Below are 9,758 nucleotides of genomic sequence, written 5' to 3' on the forward strand. Positions count from 1 at the left end.
GCTGAAAGCAATTGTTGATAAGCTACTTTTTCCTAAGGTTTGTAAAATTCATAGTGAGAGGCTGTGAATATTGCCATATTATATATTTTTACAAGTAAATTCAGAGTTAACTTGAAGAGAAGATAGGGACTAGCTTTTGAGAGTCATTTGCTGTGCATAATGTCTCTCCCCCCGCTACGGCTGTGCCAAGTAATGGAGTTAAGCGCTTCCCTCAGACTTTAATGCCCTCTTTCTGCTTCTTGCCTTCAAAGCTGCCTGAGAGATTTCAATATACCATTGTTGGTTTTTATGCTTTATCTCAGGATTTAATTTAATTTGGGGCCTATTTTGTTTTTAAACTCTCTTTTCCTCTCCATACCACTTGTTTTCTGGCCTTTTCTGTTTTAAAAAACAATTCAGGGCCGGTTCTTGGGCTGAGAGTATCTGTGCATATGCATGGCAGAAGAACCCACCAGTGGTGAAGGGGGAGTGTCCACTCACTCAGACACCCCCTCTAGTCACCAGAATGGATATGTGCAAACAGTGAGGGGCCAATGAACAGATAGCAAAAGATAAAAGTGAATCAAAACAGAATAGCTAAAAAAGTGTATTGTCCACCTTTGCTCTGAGGTTCCCGCAGCGTTTTTCCATGGTGTGTCTGCTCCCCCACTTGGTTTTGCCATTTGGTCTCGCCCAAGTTGTCAGCTCTGGGCTGCCAAGCCCGGCAGATTAAAAAAATACACGATTTCAATATGGGTAGCATCTCAATGTCCAGAAAACAAAAATCCTCACGAGTGGACCAATAAAAAAATCATGTTAAATGGAGAGAAGATTGAAGTTGTCAAAGACGACATTTTGCTTGGATCCACTATCAACACACATGGAAATAGCAGTCAAAATAATTAAACACAAGACCTCTTTAAAGTGTTCAACAACCAAGATGTCAATTTGAGGACTTAAGTGTGCCTGACCCAAGCTATGGTATTTCCAATAGCCTCATAAGCATATGAAAGTTGGACAATGAATAAGGAAGACCATAGAAGACTTGATGCATTTGAATTATGGTGTTGTGGAGGAATATTAAAAATACCATGGCCAAACAAATCTGTATTGGAAGAAATACAACCAGAATGCTCATTAGAAGTTATGGTGACAAGACTTCTTCTCTCATACTTCAAACAAATTATCAGGAAGGACCAATCCCTGGAGAATTATATCATGCTTGGTAAAGTAGAGGGTCAGGAAAAAAAGAGGTAGAACCCCAGCAAGGTGAATTGATATACTGGTAGCACAATGGGCTCAAGCTAAACAACAATTGTAAGAATTTCACAGTACTGCAGTGGCTTGTGAGTTGCTGTGATTCTGGAAGCTATGTCACCTGTATTACAAATACCACCAGGGTCACCCCAGGTGGACAGGTTTCAGATGAGCTTCCAGATGAAAACAGACTAGGAACAAGGAGTAATGAACTATTTCTGAATATTTAGTCACTGAAAACTTTATGAATAGCAGAGAAACACTGTCAGATATAGTGCCGGCAAATGAGCCCTCAGGTTGGAGGCACTCAAAATGCAACTCCTCAAAGTAGAGTTGACCGTGATAACGTGAATGGAGTAAAGCCCACCAAAGAAAAGCCCATAGGACCTTCATTTGCAGATGTGGCACAATTCAAAATGAATAGAAGCAGCTGTAAACATCTATTATTAATTGGAACATGGAATGTACGAAGTATGAATCTAGGAAAATTAGAAATTGTCAAAAATGAAATGGAACACATAAACATTGTTATCTTAGGCATCAGTGAGATGAAATGGACTGGTATTGGCCATTTTGAATCTGACAATTACATGGTTTACTATGCCGGGAATGACAAAATGAAGATGACTGGTGTTGCAATCATTGTCAAAAAGAACATATCCAGATCAGTCATGAGGTACAACGCTGTCTGTGATATGATAAAATCCATGCACATACAGGGAAGCCCAGTTAATACCACTATTATTCAAATGTATGTACCAACCACTAAAACCAGTGAGGATGAAATAGAACAATTCTACCAACTTCTTCAATCTGATATTGAACAAACATGCAATCAAGATGTATTGATCATTATTAGTGATTGGAATGCAAAGAGGAAGGTTCAGTATTTGGAAAATATAGCCTTGGTGATAAAAATAATGCTGGGGATCACATGATAGGATTCTGCAAACTCAGTGATTTGTTCATTTCAAATACCTTCTTTAGACAGCATAAGAGATTACTATATACCTGGAACTCACGAGATGGAATACATAGAAATCAAATTGACTACATCTGCAGAAAAAGACAATGGAAAAGCTGCATATCATCAGTCAAAACAAGGCCAGGGGCAGATTGCCGAACTGATGATCAATTGTTCATATGCAAATTCTAACTAAAGATGAAGAAAATGAAAACAAGTCCTCAAGAGCCAAAATATGACCTTAAATATATCCCACCTGAATTTAGAGATCATCTGAAGAACAGATTTGATACATTAAACACTAAAGACTGAAGACCAGAAGAGTTGTGGGATGACATCAAGAACATCATAATGAAAGAAAGCAAAGAGTCATTAAGAAGATAACAAAGAAGGAAAAGGTCAAAATGGATGTCAGAAGAGACACTGAAACTTGCTCTCCAGAGTAGAGATGCTAAAGCAAATGGAAGAAATGAGAAGGTGCAAGATCTGAACAGAAAATTTCAAATATCAGCTTGAGAAGATGGAGCCAAATATTACAACAAATGTGCAAAGATCTGGAGTCAGAAAACCAAAAGGGAAGAACACTCTCAGCATTTCTCCATCTAGGGAACTGAAGAAAAAATTCAAGCCTTGACTTTCATTATTAAAGGATTATCTGGGTAATTTATTGAATGATTCAATAAATATCAAGAGAAGATTGAAGGAATATACAAAAACACTGTACCAAAAGGAAATGGTTGATGTTCAACCGTTTCAAGAGGTAGCATGTGATCAAGAGCAAATGATACTGAAGGAAGAAGTCCAAGGTGCATTGAAGGCAAAGAACAACTAAAAAGAATTGAAATCTTTCAAGAAAGTGTGGTGACACAGGAGGCACTCACACATCTATTCCAAGAAATTTGGAAGACAATTATCTGGCTGACTGATTGGAAGAGTGCCGGGGACCAGCCTCTACAATTTGTGAGAGCTTGGAGGAGGGTACGGAGTCAGTGAAAAACACACACATACACAGACGGAGTTGATGGGTCGTGAGTTTAGGCAGATGATGATGACTTCTCTTTACTTAGGCACATGACTTCTCTTTACTCAAAAGTTTTTTGCTTCTTATATACTATTAGGATTTCTCTATAGTCACGTACAATCAATTGCAATTTAACTAAGTATTACATCCTTTGTGTTCAACAAACATTCAGGTTACAACAAAAAGGAAACATCAGAACACTCCCTTGATTCTTATCGTATCCTGTTCCTTTGCATCCCCTAATTATCCTGATAACATCGGGTTTATTTCCGTAATTCTTTTCATTCTTCTCTAATCCTCCCAAGAATGTCAAATCAACTTTTAAGCAAAGTTCTATATTTTAACTTGCATTTTTACTCTCATCTACCACTTCTTATAGCTTCATTAATCACAATCCGTAATCAAAACAGTATTTTTATAAAAGTACCTAAAGTTTCATAGTCAAAAACAAAGCAGCAATTCCCGTATACTAATAATTTCCCAAAACCTTTAGTTAAATTTCTACCCACCTTCCTACATGTTCTTACAGCTCTTGATTGGCTCTTTGCTATCTTTTGGGTGCCTCAGTGTCTCTTGCTCTACCGGCTGAGCAGGATGTTGATTGTAAGATTGTTTTTTAGCTATCTTTCAGGTGCCTCAGTGTCTACTAAGCAGGATATAATCTTAAGCTTGAAAATCTTGTAGCTGATGTGGCTTTTCCTAATGGTGAGACTTATTGTTGATGTAAAAAGCAACCATTATAACTTTACATGATTAAATTTAGTGTGAGAGTGTCTAAATGTAATTTTAATTTTTACTATGATTATTGAAAAATTCTACTGAAAACTTCTATAATAAAATCAAGAAAAATAAATAAATAAACTATTCATAAAAGGAAAAAAAAGAAACTGCAAGGCCCTTGCATTAGGTTCCCCTTGGGGCTTTGCCAACCAAGGTGACACTCATTGTCGCTTTGCTAAGCAATGAGATTTTCATGCTTAGGGTCTCTTGCCATTCCGTTCCTTGATGGCATGGCTTCCGACAGAAGAGATCCATATTTGTGCCCATTCCAAATAGAGGTGACCCAATGGAATGCAGAAATCATTGAACAATATCTTTGCTATCCCATGCCAGTAAAGTTTTATTAAAGGTAATACAGAAATGGCGGCAAGCATATATTGACAGATAACTTCCAAAGGTTCAAGGCGGATTCTGAAGAGGCCGTGGAATGAGGAATATCATAGCTAATGTCCGATGGATCTTGGCTGAAAGCAGAAAATATCAGAGAGATGTTTACCTGTGCTTTATTGACTATGCAAAAGCTTTTGATTGTGTGGCTCATGACAATCTATGGACAACATTGCTAAGTATGAATATTCCAGGACACTTAATTGTGTACATGGACCAAGAGGCAGTTATTCAAACAGAACATGAGAACTCTGAATGGTTTAAAATGAACAAAGGTGTGTGATAGGGCTGTATTCCTTCACCATATTTATTCAATGCGTATGCTGAGCAAATAATCCGAGAAGCTGGGTTATATGAAGAAAAATGTGGCATCAGGATTGGAGGAAGGCTCATTAACACCCTGTGATATGCAGATGATGCAACCTTGCTTGCTGAAATGGAAGAGAACTTAAAATATTTACTGATGAAGATCAAAGAGCACTGCCTTCGGTATGTATTGCATCTCATGTAAAGAAAACAAAAATCCTCACAACTGCACCAATAAACAACATTCTTATCAGTGGAGAAAAGATTGAAGTTGTCAAGGACTTCATTCTTCTTAGGTCAACTATCAACACTCATGGAAGCAGTAGTCAAGAAATCAAACTACTTACTGCATTAGGCAAATCGGCTGCACAAGACTTTTTAAAGTGTTGAAGAGCAAATATCTGCTTGAAGACTAAGGTGCACCTGACCCAAGCCATGGTGTTTTCAATAACCTCATATGCATGCGAAAGCTGGACAGTGAATAAGGAAGACCGTAGAAGAATTGATGCTTTTGAGTTATGGTGTTGGAGGAGAATATTGAAAGTGCCATGGGCTGCCAAAATAACCAACAAATCTGTGATGGAGGAAGTGCAGCCAGAGTACTCTTTGGAGGCCAGGATAGGCCAACTTCGTCTCTCACACTTTGGACATATTGTCAGGAGGGACCATTCACTAGAGAAGTATATCATGTTTGGTCAGGCAAAAGAGGAAGACCCCCAGTGAGATGGGATGGCAAAGTGGCAATGGGCTCAAGCATGGCATCAATAGTGAGGTAGGCCCAGGATCGGGCAGTGTTTTGTTCTGTTGTGCATAGGGTCGCTATGAGTTGGTACCAAATTGATGGCACCTAACAACATCAACAGCAGACAGTGTTTCAGTCTGTTGCTCATAAGGTCACTATGAGTTTGAACCAACTCGAGAGCACCTAACAAAAGCAACAATAACAAATCATTATGGCTTTCCTCTTTTATTATGTTTTCATATGAACGTGTATTAGTTTCTGTAAGGTTTCCCTGTAATTTATTAATTTCTTCCCCAGTTTACAACAGTCTGTTTTATCATTAATCTACTTGACCTACTCACCATTTGGAGGTTCTGTAACTTCCTTCTCTTCATTTTGTAGGTGCCTTTATAAATTGATATCTCTGGTTCCCTATTTTTAGTCTTGTAGATTTTTTAAAAACAGTTTGGATAGTTCTATAACTGGATTGAGTTCTGTGTGGTGCTATCATATATATTCATCTCAGATTCTTGTCTGTTGTTGGTTCTCAGTACAAAGAACTCTTTTCAGTGTTCTTTGTAAAGTCGGTGTGGTTAGTACAAATTACTTTAATTACTTTTTGTCTGGAAATGTCCTTATTTCATCATTTTATTGGAGAGATAGTTGTTGTGGGGTTTTTTTCAGTTTTTGTTTTCTTTTTTCTTTTCAGTTTTTATTGTGAACTGAGTAATAGTTTACATGGAGAACATCGGCTTTACACCATTGTTTCATTGCAATGATTACAGTCTCCTCAGTGTATCATGATTCAACAGTATTTGTTTCCATTCCCTCTGTTTTGTTTTGTTTTGGGGGGATGGATGTACAGAGAAACACTCAGGAATATATAATCTCTTAAACAAACAAAGAGCACATTCTGCAAGCCTATTTCCTGGCTACCAGCACTCAGTCCCTCTCTTTCCATGAGTCCAGAGTCCTCGGGTGCTCCCTCTCTCTATGTCCTCATCTCTGCCTCCATCTCTGTTGTTGCTGTTTCTCTGGATAGGGTCACGCACTCCGCTTCTGCTCTTCTCCCATGATGGTCCTAGGGTCCTCTGTTTCTTTACTGTAAGATTAACTACTCCCCTGTTTTTGTTACAAAACTTCTACTTTTACAGTTGCAACAGTCACAATTAGTCATGATAACAATTACTTACCATTGGATCATAAGAATCTGATCCCCATCTCTTTTCACCAGCCTCATCCAGACAAGATAAAAACTATTCAGTGGGTGGGGGCTCTACCTTCCCCACACACACGCTCAAACTAAACTCCCTCTTGAAAACTTGTAAGCCAGTCACTTCATGCATTTATCACCTCCTCATTTTAGGTAACCAATATCTAAGTTTCCCGTCCCTATCTATACTGTATACAGAAGGGATATGATAGATAACTTGATATGAAGACTCCTTCCCTCTCGGTTGGTATTTTGAGCTACTACATCCCTAAGTATAAGTCAAGTTAATAAAATTGGAGCAATTTACACTTGTTTCCTATATCAAAAATGTTTGTTTGTTTGTTTTTGATCTTCCTCTAGTCAAGCCATCGAGGCTAGGTCAAAATGGGCACTATCTACAAGTTTGGGCATTCTTGTGTGTCTCCCCTCACTTCATATCAGCTGTATGCTTCACTCCTTGTCCATGGGCTTAGGAGTCCTCAGGTCTCACCTCACTTCAGACCAACCAGCCCTTCCTCTTCTCTTTCTCATCTCTAGGTCAATGGGAGTCTATGGAATATGGTTGAACTCAGTCCATTTCTTCAATGCTGACTTTCCCCATCTTCCACTCACCAGTAGACCAATGTGGTCACCAGCAAGCTTACATACTTGCTCATGTGTTCCCTTTGAGTTTCAGTCTTGGAGTGGGGTTTGTCCTGAAGGACTTGATTGCTTTCCTTGATGGCTCCCCAGTGAACAATTTACGTATTCTTGTAGTAGCCGATCATACTGCCATTTTTGTTTTGGATTTTTCCTGCTGATCTATCTTTGAAGATGTATCTCCTGTTGCTGGAGGGACAGTTTTGCTATGTATTTGGCTTTTGCTTGGATTTTCTTTTTTTCCCCTCTTCTACCATGGTTTCATAGATGTCTTCCAATTACCTTCTTGCCTGTATGTTTCCTTCTGAGAAATCAGAGCTTACTGATTCTCCATTGTAGGTGATTTTAGTTTTTCCTGAGCTGCTCTCAGTATTTATTCCTTGTCTTTGATTTTGGAGAGTTTGATTATGATATGTCTTGGTGATTTTCTTTTAGGTTCTATGCTGTTTTGAGTTCATTCATCTTCTTGAATGCTTAATTCTTGCCTTTTATGATGATAGAGAAGTTTTCTTCCAACAACTCTATGACTTTTTGGTTTTTTTCTGTGTTTTTCATTGCTTCTTCCTGTTCTGAAATTCTGATCACTGATAAGTTATTCCGCTTCATGATATCGCACATAAATCTTAGACTTTCTTCAGTTGTTTTGTTTTTATCTGATTGTTCTTCTGGCATAATAGTATTGAGAGAGTTACTGTTAAGCACTCTATTTCAGAATTCCTTTATTCAAATCTATACCTTTGCCCTGTCAATTTATTGTCCATTATTCTATATTTATATTTTCAGGTGTTATTGTATTTCCAACATCATCAGTTTTCGTGTTTGTTTATATAGTGTTTTCCTGAATTGTTCTATCTTTCCTCGACCTTTCTCTCAATGCATTGAGGGTACCAAAATAGTATCCTTTTAGGTTATTTTTAGGGAGTTCCAATGCCTTTTTTTCCATGATAAACTTTTCAAACTCTGCATCTCAGACTCTTTTTTTTTTTTTTAAGTTTTTATTGTGAATTATGTGATAGTTCATATGGGAGAACATTAGCTTACATTCATCCTATCATATTCTGCTTCACTGCAATGATTGTAATCCCCTCCATGCATCATCAAACAACAAAAGGGTACATACACCATGCAAGCCTGCCCCCGGATCATCAGAACACAGCTTCTCTCTCTCCCTGAGTCCAGGGTCCCCAGCTGTTCCATCTCTCCACGTCATAATTTCTGCCTCCATCTCTGATGTTACTTCTTCTCTGGGAAGGTTTCCGCACTCTGCTCCTCTCCCTTGGTGGTCCCATGGACCTTCCCTCCTGGACTGCAAAATCAACCACTCCCCTCCTTTTGTTACAAAACGTCTACCTTTACTTTTCCAACACTCACAGTCAGTCCTGATAGCAATTATTCACTATTGTACCATAAGAGTCTTATCCCCATCTCCTTTCATCAGCCCCGTCCAGGAAGATTTGAAACAAGTCAGCAGAGATTCTATCTTACCTCGCACCCTCTGGAAATAAGCTTTCCCTTGAAAGCGTGTAAATCAGTCTCCGCTTGCCTTTTTGACCCCTCCCCCTTTTGGGTAGCCAATGTCTAAGTTGCCCATCTCTGTCAACCCTGCATACCAAGGGGGTGGGAATGATCATCACTATAAAGATTTGTTCCCTCCTTTGTGCTACTGTATCCATAAGTATAGGTCAAGTTCATCAAATTGTATCAGATTACTCTATTTTTCCTCTTCTTTCTTGTCCTTTCAAGTGGAAATTTCCCACCTAGAAGAAGTTGGATGGAGTTCAGGATTCCACCTATGTATGGTTTTATGCAATGCAAAGGCTCCTCAGGAAGCCTCCTTCGCTGGGCAAGTTCTAGCCCCATTTTAGGTATTCCAATCAGTTACAGGCTTTCTATGTTGATGTTTCTGGCTATTCCTTTCTCTGCCCCTCAAGTATCTTACAGTGGTAGGCAAGGGAAACCAAGATTCAAAAGACAGCCAAGCATCTTAACATTAGTTACCCTCTTTTACACATTCCAGTCATGCCTCAATCCCTGTATCCCAGAGCCCTTTTGTTCCAAGGTTGAGCATATATTATTATTTACCTCTTTCCTACTTGGTCCATGCAAACTGCTTAATGTTTCTCCCATCTGCCTTGTTCTTCCATTTCCCTCCCGGTTCTTCAGTACCCGCCACCCACCCTACAGCCACCAAATAATCCTGTGTCTATTCCCTACCCTGTGCTCCACCTTCCCCTCCCTCCTCTCAACCCACCCCATAAATCCCAGTAACTGGCAAATAATTTTTCCCTCCTTTTAGTGTGGCTTCTTTTACTTAATCTTTTACAATAATGGTCTTATGCAGTATTTCTCCTTCTGTGACTGACTAATTTCACTCAGCATAATGTCCTCAAGGTTCATCCATGTTATGTGGTGGCTTGCAGCTTCCTTGTTATTCTTCAAAGTAGCATAATATCCCATTGTGTGTATGTTCCAAAGTTTATCTATTCTTCAA

General features: G+C 38.9%; 1 protein-coding gene across 1 annotated transcript in view; it reads left to right on the forward strand.

Annotated features, from left to right (window-relative positions):
- LOC102815014 (hephaestin-like) overlaps window positions 1-9,758 on the forward strand; it is a 138,114-nt gene that overhangs the window by 83,110 nt on the left and 45,246 nt on the right. The gene's annotated exons all lie outside the window — the stretch shown is intronic.

This window comes from Chrysochloris asiatica, unplaced genomic scaffold, assembly GCF_000296735.1.
Source record: "Chrysochloris asiatica unplaced genomic scaffold, ChrAsi1.0 scaffold00152, whole genome shotgun sequence".
Taxonomy (NCBI): domain Eukaryota; kingdom Metazoa; phylum Chordata; class Mammalia; order Afrosoricida; family Chrysochloridae; genus Chrysochloris; species Chrysochloris asiatica.